The 17,096-nt window shown below is 45.8% G+C and overlaps 1 long non-coding RNA gene across 1 annotated transcript; it reads left to right on the forward strand.

The window, feature by feature from the left end:
• The first annotated feature begins 1,590 nt into the window (after positions 1-1,590).
• Positions 1,591-14,585, forward strand: LOC145531796 (uncharacterized). The gene is made up of 3 exons (XR_014072763.1): positions 1,591-2,654; positions 9,373-9,549; positions 13,241-14,585. It is a non-coding gene; the product is annotated as an uncharacterized LOC145531796 (long non-coding RNA).
• Positions 14,586-17,096: the final 2,511 nt, after the last annotated feature.

Raw genomic sequence — 17,096 nt, forward strand, 5'->3', positions numbered from 1 at the left:
CTTTTGGCCACACCCTCTCCGTTTAAGAGGCACGTCCAGTTCTCTCCAGGTTCACTGACTTCTGGTTCTGAATCACGTGCTTCTCCCAGCTCTGCCTCCTGCCCACCACCTTGTTTTGAATTCTCCCAGCATCTGAGCTCATTGATCACCCACGGCTTGCGTTTCTGTCTCTAGCTTCGCTTTGCCCTTTGGACCTGAGGCTTTGATAGAACTCCATAGCTTTTGTCTTGGGCTACTAGTGACTTAGATCAGCTTCCCTCCTGGAAGTCACAGCATACCCCTTCTCTCCTCAGTGCCACCCATCCACCCAGCCAAGTGGGGTTCTCTTGCCTTTCCTTAAAATAATCAGAGGCCCCCAACCTCTGGGATCTAATGCCTGATGAGCTGAGGTGGAGCTGATGTAGTAACAATAGAAGTAAAGTGCACAGTAAATGTAACGTGGTTGCAGTCACTTAGCGACTGAACAACAACAAGGATACGCCCTGATCCTACTAGACAACAACTGTGTCTGCAAAGATGGTTTTGTAACTCAAGGAAATGATTCGGAGTGAAACAGGCGGGGTGAAGACACGTCTTCTGTGTGAACCCAATGCCGGTGTGCCCTGCAGCCTCAGCGGGGACCTAGGCTTGAGAAGCTGGGGACCATCTCTGGCCTTCTTCAGGTTCTGCTGGGCAGAGCACTCGCGGTTAGTTGTGGGAGCACAGCCCTGGGTGGACGGGCTCCAGGCTAGTTGGCAGGAAATCAGCTGAGTGATGCGGAGCACCTGAAGAAAAGCTGCAGCTTCAAGCTGGGGGCTTAAGTTGGAAAAAAGCCTTTGTGCAGGGGTGGGGGAGGGGGCTGGGGTCAGAGGGGTGGGAGTCTGCCCACGGCGATGTGCTCTAACAGAGCTCAGCTTCTTTCCCCATGGTGTCCCAGGCTTATCTTTATTCTTTAGTACCTATCTCGTCTTTTCTGAAATGCGATTTATACTGTATGAGGCATGGAATACATAGGCTCAGGCCATGCTTACCGTTTACAAGGCGATTTCATGCCCAGTTCAGTTTCACATTCTGTCATGTTCCCAGTTCATGCTTGTGTGCACATGTGCGTGCATACGTGCACACACACACACACACACACACACACACACACGAGTTAACTCCGTAAAGATTTGCGAGCAGACATTGGGACCTGAGGTGGGGTGTTGGTCCAGTCTTAAAACAGCTCAGGGGCAGGCTGTGGTCCCTTGGACTGAGGATCGCCAGATTAAATGTGGATTTCAGGCAAACAAACTCTTTCTTAGGATAAATGTTTTTATCCCATCTGACATCTCTGCCTGGACCCCTGGTTTATGAGAAGAAAAGCTTAGATGAGAATTTACTACTTCCCTGGGGAGAGAAAGAGAGAAATATGATTGCTTCTGTCCACATCTCCTTGGAGAACAGAGCCCCTGAGATTGAGTTTCTCCAATCACAGTTTCTCTGCCAATTTGCTTCCCCATCTCTCCCGAAATTTCCCCCTTTTGAGAGAACTCACTCGCACAGCCTCCTATCTGCCTGGAATTTACATATAATGAACCTCCTCACCGTCTCCGTAGCAACGGGGGCCCTACCGGCACCTTTCTCAGCCTCTGCCAGAAACCCTGCCGAACACTCTGCTCTAGAAGCAGCTGCCATCATTTCCCACGAAGGTCTTTTTAAACAACACTTAAACAAAATTTGGAAACTAGTTCATCACAAGATAACATCTTCCTTTTCATTTTTGGGGAAAAGGCCCACAGATGTTTTCCTTGTACAGAACAGAGATGAGCTAGCTTTCCCTCAGCTCTGCGTCTCGGGGCGACCCGGTGTGGAGAGTTTAAGGACAGAGGGATCCTAGGGGTGAAGACGCCTATACCGAGGTACGGAAGACAAAGGCCTCCGTGCTGCCCCCTCATCCGTCGTGTACTTTGAACGACTTTGTTTACCAAGAAATAAGGAACTCACTTAAAAATTATTAATATAATCAGAGACGTACAACAGGCAGTCAGCACTTTACTGATCCCGCGCTGAGCAGCGTTTCCCTGGAGTGACTCCAATGAAAGGCAAAGATGCTCTATTTTAACCGGCCTGATTTCCGGGATCAGGTACAGGGTCTTCTCGCTGAGCTTTTGGAAATCCAGGTCTCAGGCAGACGTTTGAGGAAGAGTCTGCCCTCTTGATACAGGCTCAACTCCTTCCTGTTACCCTGAGGACTGCTGCTCCCAGTCCTGGTGGACACAGGGGTGACGGCTGAGTGTAGTGAAGTGGCTCTCGCCCGGGGGCCGACCCCACTCTGCCTGCGGGAAGGACAACGGCAGGCTTGGCCTCCGGCTCACGGCTCATGGCGCTCACCACGAGGCTGGATCCTAGGGTCTCGAGGAGGGCGACAGGGCCCATGTGGGAACCCCAGAAGCGGAGACAAAGGGGCACCTCCAAGCCCAGAGGCCCAGGGATAACATTCCTCTGGGACTGAGACATTTCCAGCACGCATACGTTAACATTCAAGGCTCCCTGAACACACTCCGGTGTCGCCGAGGTCCCGGTTTGGGGAGGCGCTCTCTTCTCCCCAAGCGAAATGTCACTGCTCTGTTTCATGAACGGAGCTCACGGCCCGCACCGCGCCTGCCCCGGGACCACTGAGGCATCTTAAGCAGGTTAAAGGCTCTACGCGGCGCTCCTTCTTGACTTGCATTTGTCATCTCTGTTGATATTTCAGTGTGTGACGGTTCAAGCTATGAGTCACTTATTTCCTTTGTGTGTGTCTGTGTGTGTGGAGGGGGGTGAGTACTACTAGAAGGATTTTTAAAAAGTCAGTTTCCCCCTCTGGTGTTTAAAGCAAACCTCTCTCGCCTGAGGACGTGTGGGGAAAGAGACCGCGGTTCCTTTAGGACCATGGATCCCATCCCTGCTTGCCTCTGAGGACACCTGAGCAAATACAGGGGCCCTGGCGACATCCCAGAGCAACTGAGGAGACCCTTTCCGGGCAGAACCAGACGTCAGCAGTTTTTTAAGCTCCCCAGTTGATTCCCATGGACAGAGGAGCCTGGCAGGCTATGGTCTGTAGGGTAGCAAAGAATCAGACACAACTGAAGTGACTTAGTACGCCTGCACGCATGCAGGTGATTCCAACACAAAGCCAAATATGAACACGTGTTTGGGAGTCCTTGTTACTCAGCGCGTGGTCCATGGGCCTGGCAGCTGGCTAGAGGAACAATCTCAGGCCCCACAGTGGTCCTCCCGAACCTGCAGGGCCCCCTGGGTCAGAATCCACGCACTGACAAGGTCCTCAGCTGATCCTTGTGCTTACTGGAGGCTGGGCGTGCCCTCAGCCCTAGCTAATTGCTCTTCAACTGCTCCCACCTGTAGAGGGACATGGACCAGGGATGCTGGCCATCCCAGGGGGACCCAAGAGTCAACTCTGACATCTTCACCAGGACATGACACAGAAGGGTCCTGTGCAGAGCTCTGGTACCAAACACCACCTCTTGGGCCCCTAATGCTAAGATAATAATGATTATTAATAATTACTTTTATTAATAATAGTAATAAATAGTAATACACAGGGGACTTGCCTGGCAGTCCAGAGGTTAAAACTTCCAATCCTGAGTGTGTGGGTTCGATCCCTGGTCAGGGAACTAAGACCCCACGCGTCTTTGGAGCCATAAAACCAAAACATAAGCCAGAAGTAATATTGTAACACATTCAACAAAGACTATAAAAATAGTGCACATCAGGGCTCTGTAATAACCTAGAGGGGTGGGAATGGGTGAGGGGTGGGAATGGGTGGAAGGTGGGAGGGAGGTTTAGGAGGCAGAGGCGTATGTACACTTATGCTTAATTCCTGTTGATGTAGGACAGAAATCAAACCAGGATTGTAAAGCAATCATCAATCAACTAAAAATAAACATTTAAAAAAAATGGTCACCATTTTAAAAACAATCTAAAAACAGCAGCAATACTTTATGGAAAACCTACTGTGTGACACCCTGGAGAAGGGCATGGCAGCCCCTCCAGTACTCTTGCCTGGAGAAGCCCATGGGCAGAGGAGCCTGGGAGGCTACAGTCCACGGGGTCGCACAGAGTCATAGACACAACCGAAGCGACTTCGCACGCACGGACTGTGTGACAGGCACTTGGCATACAGAGCCTCATTTCATCCTTCTGGCAAAACAGGTAGGTCAGCGTCATTAGCCCGGATTTACAGATGGGGTAACAGAGGCTCAGGGAAGGAAGTCACTGGTCCAGTGAGTTCATGCAGCAGGTGGTGAGTGGCCGGCTCCCCTCTGCCTGCAAACTTAGAAGCCTTGTGGTCGGAGGTGAGAATGAACGACAGAAGGGAGAATGGAGGGGGCGTGAGGGGGCGATGGAGCAGGGAGGTTAGGACTGTTTGTGACAAGCGACGGAAGCCTTGCAGACGCTGACGGAATCACAGAGAGCAGTTCGATGACTCAGCTGAAACGTTTAGAAGTGGCCGGACCTCAAGATGTACTGAGTGCCTTTCTGTCTTTTCCTCCATCTCTCAGCTCTGCTTTCCTCCGTGCTGACCTCTTCCACGGTGGGAAAATTGTCCTCCGACAGCGACAGTCTTCTGTGTTACCTGCTTAGAAGCGGAAGCAACAACTTCCCAAGAGCTCTGCTAAAACCCTTAGGGTTGACATTGGTTGGCTGGGCCCGGGTCACCCGCTTCTCCCTGCAGGCAGACCTGAGAAGTCATTGCAGCCCTGGGGGTGCTGTTCTCCCAAGGAGGATTGCAGGGCTGTAACCGGAAGGGGGGAAGCTGGGGGCACGCAGAAATGATTCGTGCCTGGGTATTCCACGTCTGCCCCTTCAGATCTCGCGCCGCCCTCTCTACCTGCCTCTCTGCCCCGAGACTGATTTCTGTGAACTACATCACCGGCCTCCCTTCCCCTCTGACACTTTCTCTGTCTCTCTCTCTTCCCCCCCACAGAGTTATTAATGTATAGTTTGCATACTATAGAGTTCACAAGTGTAAATTTTAAATCTTAGTAATTTGATCACCACAATCCTGTTTCAGAACATTTCCATTACACTCCATAGTTCACCCCAGCCTGTCTGCAGTAGCTCCAGGCAATTTCCAGAATTGATCTTTTCTGGACATACGGTATGAATTGTTGTTGTTCAGTCACTTAGTCGTGTCTGACTCCTTGCGACCCCATTGTCTGCAGCACGCCAGGCTTCCCTGTCCTTCACCATCTCCCGGAGCCTGCTCAAACTCATGTCCATCACGTCGGTGATGCCATCCAACCATCTCATCCTCTGTCGTCCCCTTCTCCTCCTGCCTTCAGTCTTTCCCAGCATCAGGGTCTTTCCCGACGAGTCAGTTCTTCACATCAAGAGGCCAAAGTATTGGAGTTTCAGCTTCATCATCAGTCCTTCCAGTGAGTATCCAGGGTTGATTTGTATAAATGGAATCATGCAATGCAAAGTCTTCTATGTCTGCTTCTTTCACTCAGCATAACATTTCTGAGGGTCACCCCATTAAAATGTGTCTCAGTACTTTGTTCCTTCTTATTCCAGGTGGTGTTCCATGGTACAGAGATACCACATGTGGTTTGTGGACATTTGTGTTGTTTGCAGGTTTGGGTTATTTTTACCAAAGCTGTTGCGAACGTTGATTACAAGTCTTTGTGTGGACATGTGCTTCCGCTTCTCCTGGGTAGCTTCTGAGAAGTGCAGTTGCTGGATCACATGGTAAGGTTATGCTTAACTTCTAAAGAAACTGTCAAACTATTTTCCAAAGCTACTGTATCATTTTACGTATTCACCAGCAATGAATGAGAGTTCCAACTACTGCACATCCTTGCCTGTACTTGGTACCGTCTGATTTTTAAATATTTTAGCCATTTATTATGTGTGTCATAGTATCTTATTATGGTTTTAATTTGTTCCTAGTAACTAATACGGTTGAGTGTCTTTTCATGTACTTATTAGTCATTTGTATTGCCACCTTTTTTTAATAAGAAAATCTATTTTTTATTTTCTTTAACATGGATCATTTTAAAGTCTTTATTAAATTTGTTACAATATTGCTTCTGTTTTATGTTCTGGTTTTTTGGCCTCAAGGCATGTGGGATATTAGTTCCCTGACCAGAGATCAAGTCCACACCCCCTGCTTTGGAAGGTGAAGTCTTACCCACTACACCACAAGAAAAGTCTCTGTATTGCCATCTTTAGTAAAATGTCCATCAAGTCTTTTGGTCACTTTTAGTTTGTTTATATTGTCTTCTTATTGAGTTGCAAGAGCTGTTTCTATATTCTGGATGCGAGTTCTTTGTCATATGTGTGATTAGCAAATATTTTCTCCCAGATGGTGACCTGTCTTTTCATTTTCTTAATGGTGTCTTTTGAAGTGCAAAAGATGTTAACTTTAACGATAACCAGATTAACAACTGGCTTGTGCTTTTGGTGTCATGCCTAAGAAATCTTTTTCCTAACTCAAAGTCTGAAAGATTTTCTCCTGTGGTTTCTCCTGGAAGTTTTATGATTGCAGGTCTTACAGTTAGGTCTGTAATTCACCTTGAGTTCATTTTTATACATGGTATGTGGTAAGGGCCTGAACTAAAATTTTAATATATGAATATTCAATTGTTAAAACACCAGTTTTGTAAAGACTATCCTTTCCTTTCCCCTGTTGAATTGTCTTGGCATCTTTGTCAGAAATCAATTGGCCGTAAATGCGAGGGTTTAATTTCTGAAGTCTCACTTCTGTTCCATTGGTCAGTATTCTGATCCTTGCTTCAATATCACACGGCCTTGTTTACTGTGATGGCCATCGTTAAGTAAGTTTTAATACTGGATAGTATAGGTACTCTGACTTTTTTTTTCCTATTCATAACTGTTTTGGCAAAGCTAGGTCTTCTGTATTTCCACATATATTTTAGGACCAGCTTGTTAGTTTCTTCAAAAAATCCTGCTGGAATTTGAATTGATGTTGCATTGAGTCTATAGATCAATTTGAGGAGATCAACATTTTAACAATGGTAAATCTTACAATCCATAAACATGGAATATGTCTCCATTTATTTACATCTTCCTTAATTTTTCTCAGTAAGGTTGAATAGCTTTCAGTGTACGGATATTCCACATTTTGTTGTTAAATTCATTCTGAAGTGTTTATTCTTTTCTGATGCTATTGCAAATGAAATTTAAAAAATCGAATGCTCAAATTGTTCATTACTAATATAAAAAAGTGCAACTTATTTTTGCGTATTGATCTTTTATCCTGAAAATGTGCTAAATTTACTAGTTCTAGGCGGATGTGTTTGTGTGTATATTCAAGAGGATTTTAGACATATAGGATGATGCTATCTGTGAATACAGTTTTGCTTCTTTCTTTTCAATCTGAATGCCTTTAATTTGGGGGCTTTATTTCAATGGTTAGAATCTTTATTAATCAATAAAGAAACCATCTTTATTTCACTGGTCAGAATCAATGGCATGTTGTTGTTGTTCAGTTGCTAAGTCAGGCCTGACACTTTGCAGCCCCGTGGACTGCAGCACGCCTGGCTTCCCTGTCCTTCACTCTCTCCTGAGTTTGCTCAAACTCATGTGCATTGAGTCAGTGATGCCATCTGTAGAAATGGGGAGACTGAACCTTAAAGGCCTCATTTCTAATCTTTGGGGAAAGCACTCAGTCTTCCACCATCAAGTATGTACTTCATCAGGTAGAGGAGATTCCCTTGTATTCCTAGTTTGTTGACTTTTTTCCCTCACAGATGGGTGTTGCATTTTGTCAATTGCTTTTTCTGTGTCTCTGAGATGATTTGCCACCTGAGTGTGCCATCTGTGTCCTGTGAGGACCCTGACTGATAAAAAGTGCTCACTGCAAAATGCAATGTGTGTGATGGAGTTGGGCTGGCTAGTCTCCACTCAATGAATAATTAAAGTGACTTGATGCCTCTTCTCCCAGCTTTTTGACTTAAAGAGACTCAGTTTTAACATTTGTTCACAAATTATTTGATACTCCTCCCTTTGCGTGTGGCCTCGACTTAGTGACTCACTGCTGATGAGCAGAATATGGCAGAGGTGGTGGTGGCTGGTTTTGAAGACCAGGTCAGAACAGGCACTGGGCCTTCCACCTGGCGCCCTCCTCCGGACTGCCCACTCCGCAGGCAGCTGGCTGCGCGGTGTGAGGCCTCTCAGGCAGCCCTGTGGAGCGAGCCTTCCGTGCACGAGCCGTTTTGGAAGGGGAGCTGCAAGCCTTCAGATCACACAGCCCCAGCCAACATCTGACTGCAAACCCATGAGACACTCTGTGCCCAAACCATCCAGCTGAGCCGCTCCCACATTCCTGATGGCCAGGAAATCTAAGATAATAATTGTTGTTTTCAGTTACTTGTTTTTGATTGGAGGATGTTTGCTTTACAATATTGAGTTGGTTTCTGCCACACATCAGCATGAATCAGCCACAGGTATACCTACATCTCTTCCCTCCTGAGCCTCCCTCCCACCTCCCACCCCATCCTCCCTCTCCAGGCTGTCACAGAGCACTGGCTCTGAGCTCCCTGCGTCACATAGCAGATTCCCGCTGGCTGGCTGTTTCACATATGGTATGTGAATATGTTTGCATGTGTATGTCTATGTTTGCATGCTACTCTCTCCATTAGCCCCACCCTCTCCTTCCCCCAATAATTATTGTTTCTAAGGCGTGATGTGTTGGAGTAATTGTCTGTGCACTGAAATACAAGAGACATGGCCACTTTATCCCCAGGATATGTTAAACTCTAAAACTGATGAAGGTGGGTTTGAAGGAACAAGAATTTCTGGACCCTGGGGGTTTGTTTAGAAGTTAGGCCCTGTAAAGATTGGGAATTGCTCTAAGAAGGCGGCTTAGTGAGCAATCCATACAAAAACATCTTGTAGGTGATAAATACGTCGTAGATTAGCATTCCTAGGAGTGTCACCATGGGATCCAAATTACACCCAAGGCCATCTTGTCTGGTACCCTTCTTTCCATCCCAACCTGTCGCTCTTGTTCAGTCACCAAGTCGTGTCCGACCCCCAGGAGCTCTAAGATAATAATTATTGTTTTTATTTATTTTTAATTGGATGCTGTTTGCTTTACAATGTTGTGTTGGTTTCTGCCACATCACATTTTGCGGCCCCGTGGACTACAGCCCACCAGGCTCCTCTGTCCATGGGATTTCCAACATGTCAGGTCTGCAGTAATCGGTGTTCTAAGAAAGGAGAATGATCTGCTGACCAGGTTCCTGATGTTGACACACGAGGCCACCTCCCATTTGGCTTCCATCAGTTCCTCTTTCTAGAATCATTGCCGGGAGGGACCCACACACTCAATTTTGATCACCTGCAGGAGGCTGACCCATTTTCTAATTAGACTTCTCTGCCCAGGCACTTCTGCTGAAAGTTTTACCCAGGAGGAAAGATCTGAAATGATCGTGTCAAAGGTTATGGAAGCATTTACACAGCAAGTGAGGTCTCGCTTAATAATCAGCAACAAAAGAAGAAGAAGAAGGGAGTGTTTGCCTCAGGCTGCCATTCTGCCGTGCACCATTTGTCAAAAGTAAAGTAAGTTTCTGTTTTCTGCAAAGAGGACACGCTGCTGCTGATGAGGAAGAGGTCACCATCTACCCCATTTGCATACAAATTAAGAACTTTCTCATCATTTTGCTTTGCAAGTAGGAAGAAAAGTTGGCTCATCGTTCTAAGAAGTAGTAAGCTCTTCTCAGGTAGCCTTGTGTGTCTGTTACAACACTTTGAATGCAAGTGACAGAAACCCAACCCGATTCTAAGTAGCTTAAGCAAAACAGGTGACTTTGTCTAACCAAACCATGAAAGCAGACATGAATTTAGCTGGGGGAAAAAAAGAGATTCAAATGTCATCTTTCTATCTTATTTCCTCTTTTCTCTAAATTGATCTCTTTCTTGGTCTACAAGGCTGAAAAGTGTAAGTGTTAGTAGCTCAGCAGTGTCCAACTCTTTGTGACCCGAGGCTCCTCTGTCCATGTGATTTTCCAGGTAAGAATACTGGAGTGGGTTGCCATTTCCTCCTCCAGGGGATCTTCCCAATCCAGGGATGGAAACTGGGTCTCCTGCATTGCAGGCAGATTCTTTCCCACTGAGTCACCAAGAATCTCTTTGTCTACAAGACTAAACTCATGGCCAAATGGATATCCTCAAACCTGAACTCCCATATCACATACTCAGTTCTCTGCTTCACGTCACCATTTTGTGTGTCTGACAGGGCTCTCAAGCTCAGCAGCTTATAACTTAGCTCCTGCTCCTCCTCCTGTACGTTGCTCCTCCTGCAGCGTTCCCCTTTCAGGGTAGAATAGATGGCACCACCCACCATCTTCTCAGTCACTGCACAAGCTGGGAACTTCAGCACCATCTCTGAGGTCTCCCTCTCTCTTCCACTTGGAGTCACTCAGTAAATACCTCTCCAGCTCAGTCATCTCTTCTATATCCCCCCACCCCCTAGCAGAGTCATCTTCCCTTCGTTGTGGGTTATGGTAATTTCCTTCTGATGCAGGGGTCCCCAGACTCTGGGCCACAGACCGGTACCCCTCGTCTGATCACTGGTGGCATTAGTTTAGGAATCAAGTGCACAATGAATGGAATGCACTTGTATCATCCCCAAACCATCCTTTCCACCCTGGCCCAGGGAAAAACTGTCTTCTGTGAAACTGGTACCAAAACGGTTGGGGACCACTGTTCTGATGGATCCATCTCTCATCATCCCTGACTCCCTCTGACTTTTTCTACACTTGGTCACCATCAAGATCCTTAAAAATGCAGATAGATCCCGCCAGTCCTCTGATGCACAGCCTCTTCTTCTTACTATTAGGATAAAATCCCACATCCTTCCCAGGGCGTGATCCTCCCCTTCCTTGTCTGGACCCAATTTCCTCTTTGTTCTCCAGCCACTCTCCTCCTTCCCACCCCATGACTATTTTGTATTTTTCTTTTTTTCCATTTATTTTTTTAAATTGGAGTATGATTGCTTTAGAATGTTGTATTAGTTTCTGCTGTACAGCAACATGAATTAGCTTTAAGCATATATATATATCCCCTCCCTCTGGAACCTCCCTCCCACCACCGCCCTTCACCCACCCCCGAGGTCATCACAGAGCCCCTAGCTCCATAGAGCAGCTTCCCACTAGCTGTCTATTGTACACATGGTCATGTAAACATGTGAGTGTTACTCTCTAATTCATCCCACCCTCTCCTTCCCCTGCTGTGTCCACACGTCCACTCTCTACATCCGCGTTTCTACTTCTATCCTACAAATCGGTTCATCAGTACTATTTTTCTGGATTCACATACATGAGTTAGGTCCCTCAGTCGTGTCCAACTCTGCGACCCCATGGGCTTCAGCACGCCAGCCTCCCTGTCCATCACCAACTCCTGGTGCTTGCTCAAACTCATGTCCATCACGTTGGTGATGCCATCCAACCATCTCATCCTCTGTCGTCCCCTTCTCTTCCTGCCTTCTATCTTTCCCAGCATCATGGTCTTTTCCAATGAGTCAGCTCTTCGCATGGAGTGGCCAAAGTATTGGAGTTTCAGCTTCAGCATCAGTCCTTCCAATGAATATTCAGGAGTGATTTCCCTTAGGATGAACTGGTTTGAAATCCTTGCAGTCCAAGGGACTCTCAAGAGTCTTCTCCAACACCACAGTTCAAAAGCATCAATTCTTCGGCGCTCAGGTTTCTTTATAGTCCAACTCTCACATCCATACATGACCACTGGAAAAACCATAGCCTTGACTAGACGGACCTTTGTTGGCAAAGTAATGTCTCTGCTTTTTAATATGCTGTCTAGGTTGGTCATAACTTTCTTTCCAAGGAGAAAGCGTCTTTTAATTTCATGGCTGTAATCACCATCTGCAGTGATCTTGGAGCCCAGAAAAATAAAGTCTCTCATTGTTTCCACTGTTTCCCCATCTATCTGCTATGAAGTGATGAGACCGGATGCCATGATCTTAGTTTTCTGAATGTTGAGTTTTAAGCCAATTTTTTTTTTTTTTGAGTTTTAAGCCAACTTTTTCACTCTCCCTTTTCACTTTCATCAAGGCTCTTTAGTTCCTCTTCGCTTTCTGCCATAAGGGTAGTGTCATATTTGTTTTCCTCTGACTTATTTCTCTCCATATGACAGACTCTAGGTCCATCCATGTCTCTACAAATGACCCAATTTCATATACATATATGTGTGTATACGTGTGTGTATATATGTATGTGTATGCATGTGTGTATATGTGTATATATGTGTATATGTGTGCGTATGTGTGTATATGTGTGTGTATATGTGTGCATATGTGTGTGTATATATGTATGTGTATATATGTGTGTATATGTATGTGTATATGTGTGTGTGTGTATATGTGTGTGTGTGTATGTGTGCGTATATATGTGTATATATGTGCGGGTGTATGTGTGTGCATGTGTGTATATATATGTGTGTATGTGTGTATGTGTATATATATGTGCTTGTGTATGTGTGTGCATGTATGTGTATGTGTGTATATGTGTATATATATGTGTGTATGTGTGTATATGTGTGTGTATGTGTGTATGTGTGTATGTGTGTGTATGTATATGTATGTGTGTATGTGTGTATGTGTATATGTATGTGTGTATGTGTGTATATGTGTGTATATGTGTGTATATGTGTGTGTATGTGTATATGTATGTGTGTATATGTGTGTGTGTGTATATATGTGTGTGTATGTGTGTGTGCGTGTATATGTGTATATATGTGTGTGTATGTGTATATATGTGTATATGTGTGTGTATATGTGTGTATGTGTGTATGTGTGTGTATATGTGCATGTATATGTGTATATATATGTGTATGTATATGTGTGTGTACACACACCCCCCACATCTTCTTTATCCACTCCTCTGTTGATGGCCTCCATGCACATGTTTTCCCTCTGTTCAGGACGTTCCTCCCTCTTTCTTTCCCTACTTAGTTCCCATTCACACTTCAGGGTTGGTGTGTGGGTTTTAAAATAAGTCCATGAATCCTTTGATATTCTTCCCTCCAAAATGAAGCCTAACCCCCTCCCTTTTCAAGTGGATGGACTGGACTCACTCCTGATGGACAGAATACAGCAGAAGGGGTGATGTGTGCTTTCTGAGGCCAGGTCATAATGGGCATGGCAGCTTCCCCTACTTTCCTCTCTTGGGTGGCCCGCTTGGGAGAGGCCAGCAGATGCTGTGAGGACACTCAAGCAGCCCTCTGGTTGGGTCTACAGCCAGCAGACCCTCTGCTTGCGGGGCAGCCCCGTGAGTGAGTCTGGAAGCGGAGTCTGGTCCCCAGTCGAGCCTACCAATGATGCGGCACCAGCCAACGTCTTGTCTACAGCTGTACCCAAGACTCAGCCAGGCCCACTGGCGGGGCCGTGGAAATGGAGACAGTAACTGTTCATTGTTCCGAGGCATGACGTTTTGTGGTAATTTCTTACCTAGCAACGGACAACTGATACTTCCAGTGTTGTTCGCTTTCATAGCACATATGACATTTACACTTGACTAGCTATGGAATTCACTCTTTAGAAATGGCACTTCCTTGGTGGTCCAGTGGCTAAGAACCTGCCTTGCAATGCAGGGGATGCAGGTTTGATCCCTGGTCGGGGAACTAAGATCCACCAGGCCGTGGAGCTACACCCAGCGAGCTGCAACGAAAGATCCCACACGGCAGACTGAAGGTCCTGAGTGCTGGCCAAGTGAATAAATAATACATGAAAAACATCTTCGAAAGAATAAAACTTTACATATAGAAAAAAGAAATGTCTATTGTGTTCTCTGCAGTAGCACTTAGAGGACATGCGTATGGGAACAAACTTGATAGTACACACCCAGCTGGTGGTGGTTCAAGGGCGTCGACCGTGCCAGGCAAAGCAGACACTGAAGCCCATCATTTTTAACAATTCCTCCTTTGAAAGACAAAATTATTTTCTATAATAATCACAAACCAAGAATTATTTTCCTGAAACAGCCTTTCGTTTGAAAACAAACAGTGAAACAACTCAGAAATAAACTTTTAAAGATATGATTTGAAGTCAATGAAATATATCTCTTGTACACACTAACATTTGCACATGCCAAACAAAAATATGAGAGCTCTTGTGGCTCCTTCTGTTTTGGTGTTTTAAATGCTGAAAACAAAAACTCCAAGTGGTCACAGTGAATGGCAGAATCAAAGTAACTCAAACTCTGTCTCTTTGTCTTCACAACAACCAAGCTACTGTTTATTTTGAATCCACCGTTGAAACACAGGAATATGTAGCATTACAGGGTCATGGACCTGAACAGCACCCCAAGTGAGCCCTCACAATTACGAACCCTGGAGGACTTCCTCTTAAAATGGGCACACGCAGCCACGTTCCTGAGTGTTGGGGGCACATTGTACAACTCTCCGCACTGAATCTAATGTTTATCAGAGGATGAGTCGGACAACTGTGCCAGCCTGAAGCTATGTCCCTGAAGCCCACTGGTAACAGAGGGCCAACGAGAGGACTTCGGGACGGAAGTACATGTCGTCACAGGCATTATACAGAATTGCCAGTGTCTGGTGATAATAAAAAGCAATTGGTTTTATTATTGTTTTCAAATTCTCTGCAGGTGACACTCTCCTTCTGGGGCCCCATTCAGCTCCCTTCGCCCACACATACCCCTCCTGGGACGACCAAGGAACGATCTGTCCAGTTACGAACTATGCGCAGGACATGTGGGGTCACATTTTTTCTTCCTTTTTTTAAAAATTAAATTTTGTAGGAGTATGATTGCTTTATAGAGCATAGACTAGAGCCCCCTGTGCTGCACTACAGGTTTTCCTGACTTATCTATTTTACACACAGCATCAACAGTGTATGTCCGCCAACCCCAATCTCCAACTTATCTTACCCCCCCCATTTCCCCTTGGTGTCCATACACTGGTTCTCTCCATCCGTGTGTCTATCTCTGATTTGCAAGTAAGATCATCTATACCACTTTTCTAGCTTCCATGTTTATGTGTTGATATATTTGTTTTTCTCTTCTGACTTAACTTCACTCTGTATGACGGTCTCTAGGTTCATCCACGTCTCTAGAAATGCGGGGTCACTTTTTGAATAAACAGATCTGGCGCCAGTGGTTTGGAGGCATTTGTGCCGGACACTCTTTGGGGGTCTCCACTGTCCATGCTCCGAGGACAGTGCTCTGGGAGGTGGTACCCAGGGTCACTCTGGGTACCCCCGTGTCGCCCCAGTCATGGATGGTGACTGGATGGTACTCACCCAGTCATGCGGGTACAGTCACCCACACCTGTCTTCAGCCGCAGGTTCTTGCGCAGCTCACGCGTCCCATGGATGGCCTCGGGCCCCGCCTGCAGAAGCCCTCCCAGTGTGAGTGCAGGCTTGTGAGAAGCACTCGGGATGTTGTCAGGTTATAGCTCCGTTTCCCAAGCAGAGTCTTTTAAACACGTTTAAATATTTCAAATTGTCTCTAAATTTTTTAGAATTCATAAATTTGGAACAGTAACAAGATCATAAAAGAAAAAGCCTGTTTCCGACCAATGGGAGACAGAACTAACTTATTTATATGTTTATCATTTATTTCCACTTCCCACCTGGATAGTCCCTGGAGATTTGATTTCTCGTTTCCTGGAGAATCTAAAGACAGAAAGCAGAAGCTGGTGTTAAATAATCTTTACACCGGTTCAAACTACCTGCAAGACACTAGTCATTTGTCCTGATGTACAAACATCAATCCAGGGAACATGAAATTTTAACTATCAATAAATATTCCAACATCCACACACATGGAGCATCTAATTCCAGCATCAAAATGCAGATAGGCATGAAGAAAGATTTGGATTTATGACAAAAGGAATGTTGTCGGGAAGCGCCTCCCAGGAAGATCTGGGGACTGGGCGTGAAGTATTCAGGATGATGCCTGCTTCCCTCTTCACATTTCTACCAAGTCAGTTTTGTAATCCTGTTTAATTAATAATAAACATTGCAGCGTATTCCCCCCGCATTTAAATTATGCTTGAAATGAGATGACTCGGTGCTTCTTATAAAAATGCCTTGAAAAATAAACCATGTCAGAAATGAGTGATTTATTATCACTCAGAGTGTTGGCAGGGGAAATCTCAGAAGAGAAGAGAATTGATGCTGCTTCCTGCTGGCATTTCTGCTACCCGGCAGGTCTGACATGCTTTCCTCCTGGGCCCGTGCACGAGGCAGCTTTCCCACAAGGGCCTCCCGTCTGTCCTCTTAAGCTCCCTCTCTTCCCTCCGCTCAAAACCTGGGTGTTTGGAGGCAAGATCTGTGGTTATGCTACAGAACCCGGTGGGGAGCGGGGAAGGACCACCGAGTGTGTGGAGTACTTTCCACCGCGCTCATCAGCCCTCTTCTGGTTGCCAAAGTCAATGGGAAGGAAGACGGAGCTTTCATTGCCTGGAAGACATTGAACGAGCTGCATTCCACTGTGAAACCTTCATCATTCGGCAACCTTCCAGGCCAACATTCCTGAATGCATTCTACCCACTTCACAGCGTAGTTCTGCTTTTGATAATGTGTTCTGTTAGGAACAGGAGCAGCGATTTATTGAGCACTTACTGTGTACCATGCACTAAGTTTTTTATGTGAATGATCTCTCTTGATTTTCAAAATTGGTATGAATAGCATCCCCATTTTACAGGTGAGAAAACCAAGGTATACAGCAAGCAAGCAGCCAAGCCAGGAAAGAAACCCAGATCGTGCCTCCAGAGTCCAGACTCAACCATTTCAATATACTATTGATTATTAACAATAGGTGGCCATTTCTGAACACGAGACCATATGATGTGTTACGTCCTTTGCGAATATTGTCTCCTTTTCTTCCTTACAAAACCTATGGGGTAGAAACTACTGCCCAGGTTTGACTGTTGAGGAAACGAGGTTCAGAGACTGAAGCCTGTTGTCTGAAGGCTCAGAGCCAGCACATGGGCCCAGCTCTTGCCAACCCCATTGCTCATCCTCAAGACACTTATACTGTGTTACTCCTCTTGCCTGAAATGGCTGATGTCATGCTGGTGAGGTCTCTGGGGAGCTGGAACTGGGCAGACTCTCCAGTATCAGATCTCTT

This window comes from Giraffa tippelskirchi, chromosome 13, assembly GCF_054371585.1.
Source record: "Giraffa tippelskirchi isolate mGirTip1 chromosome 13, T2T-mGirTip1v1.2.pri, whole genome shotgun sequence".
Classification (NCBI taxonomy): Eukaryota; Metazoa; Chordata; class Mammalia; order Artiodactyla; family Giraffidae; genus Giraffa; species Giraffa tippelskirchi.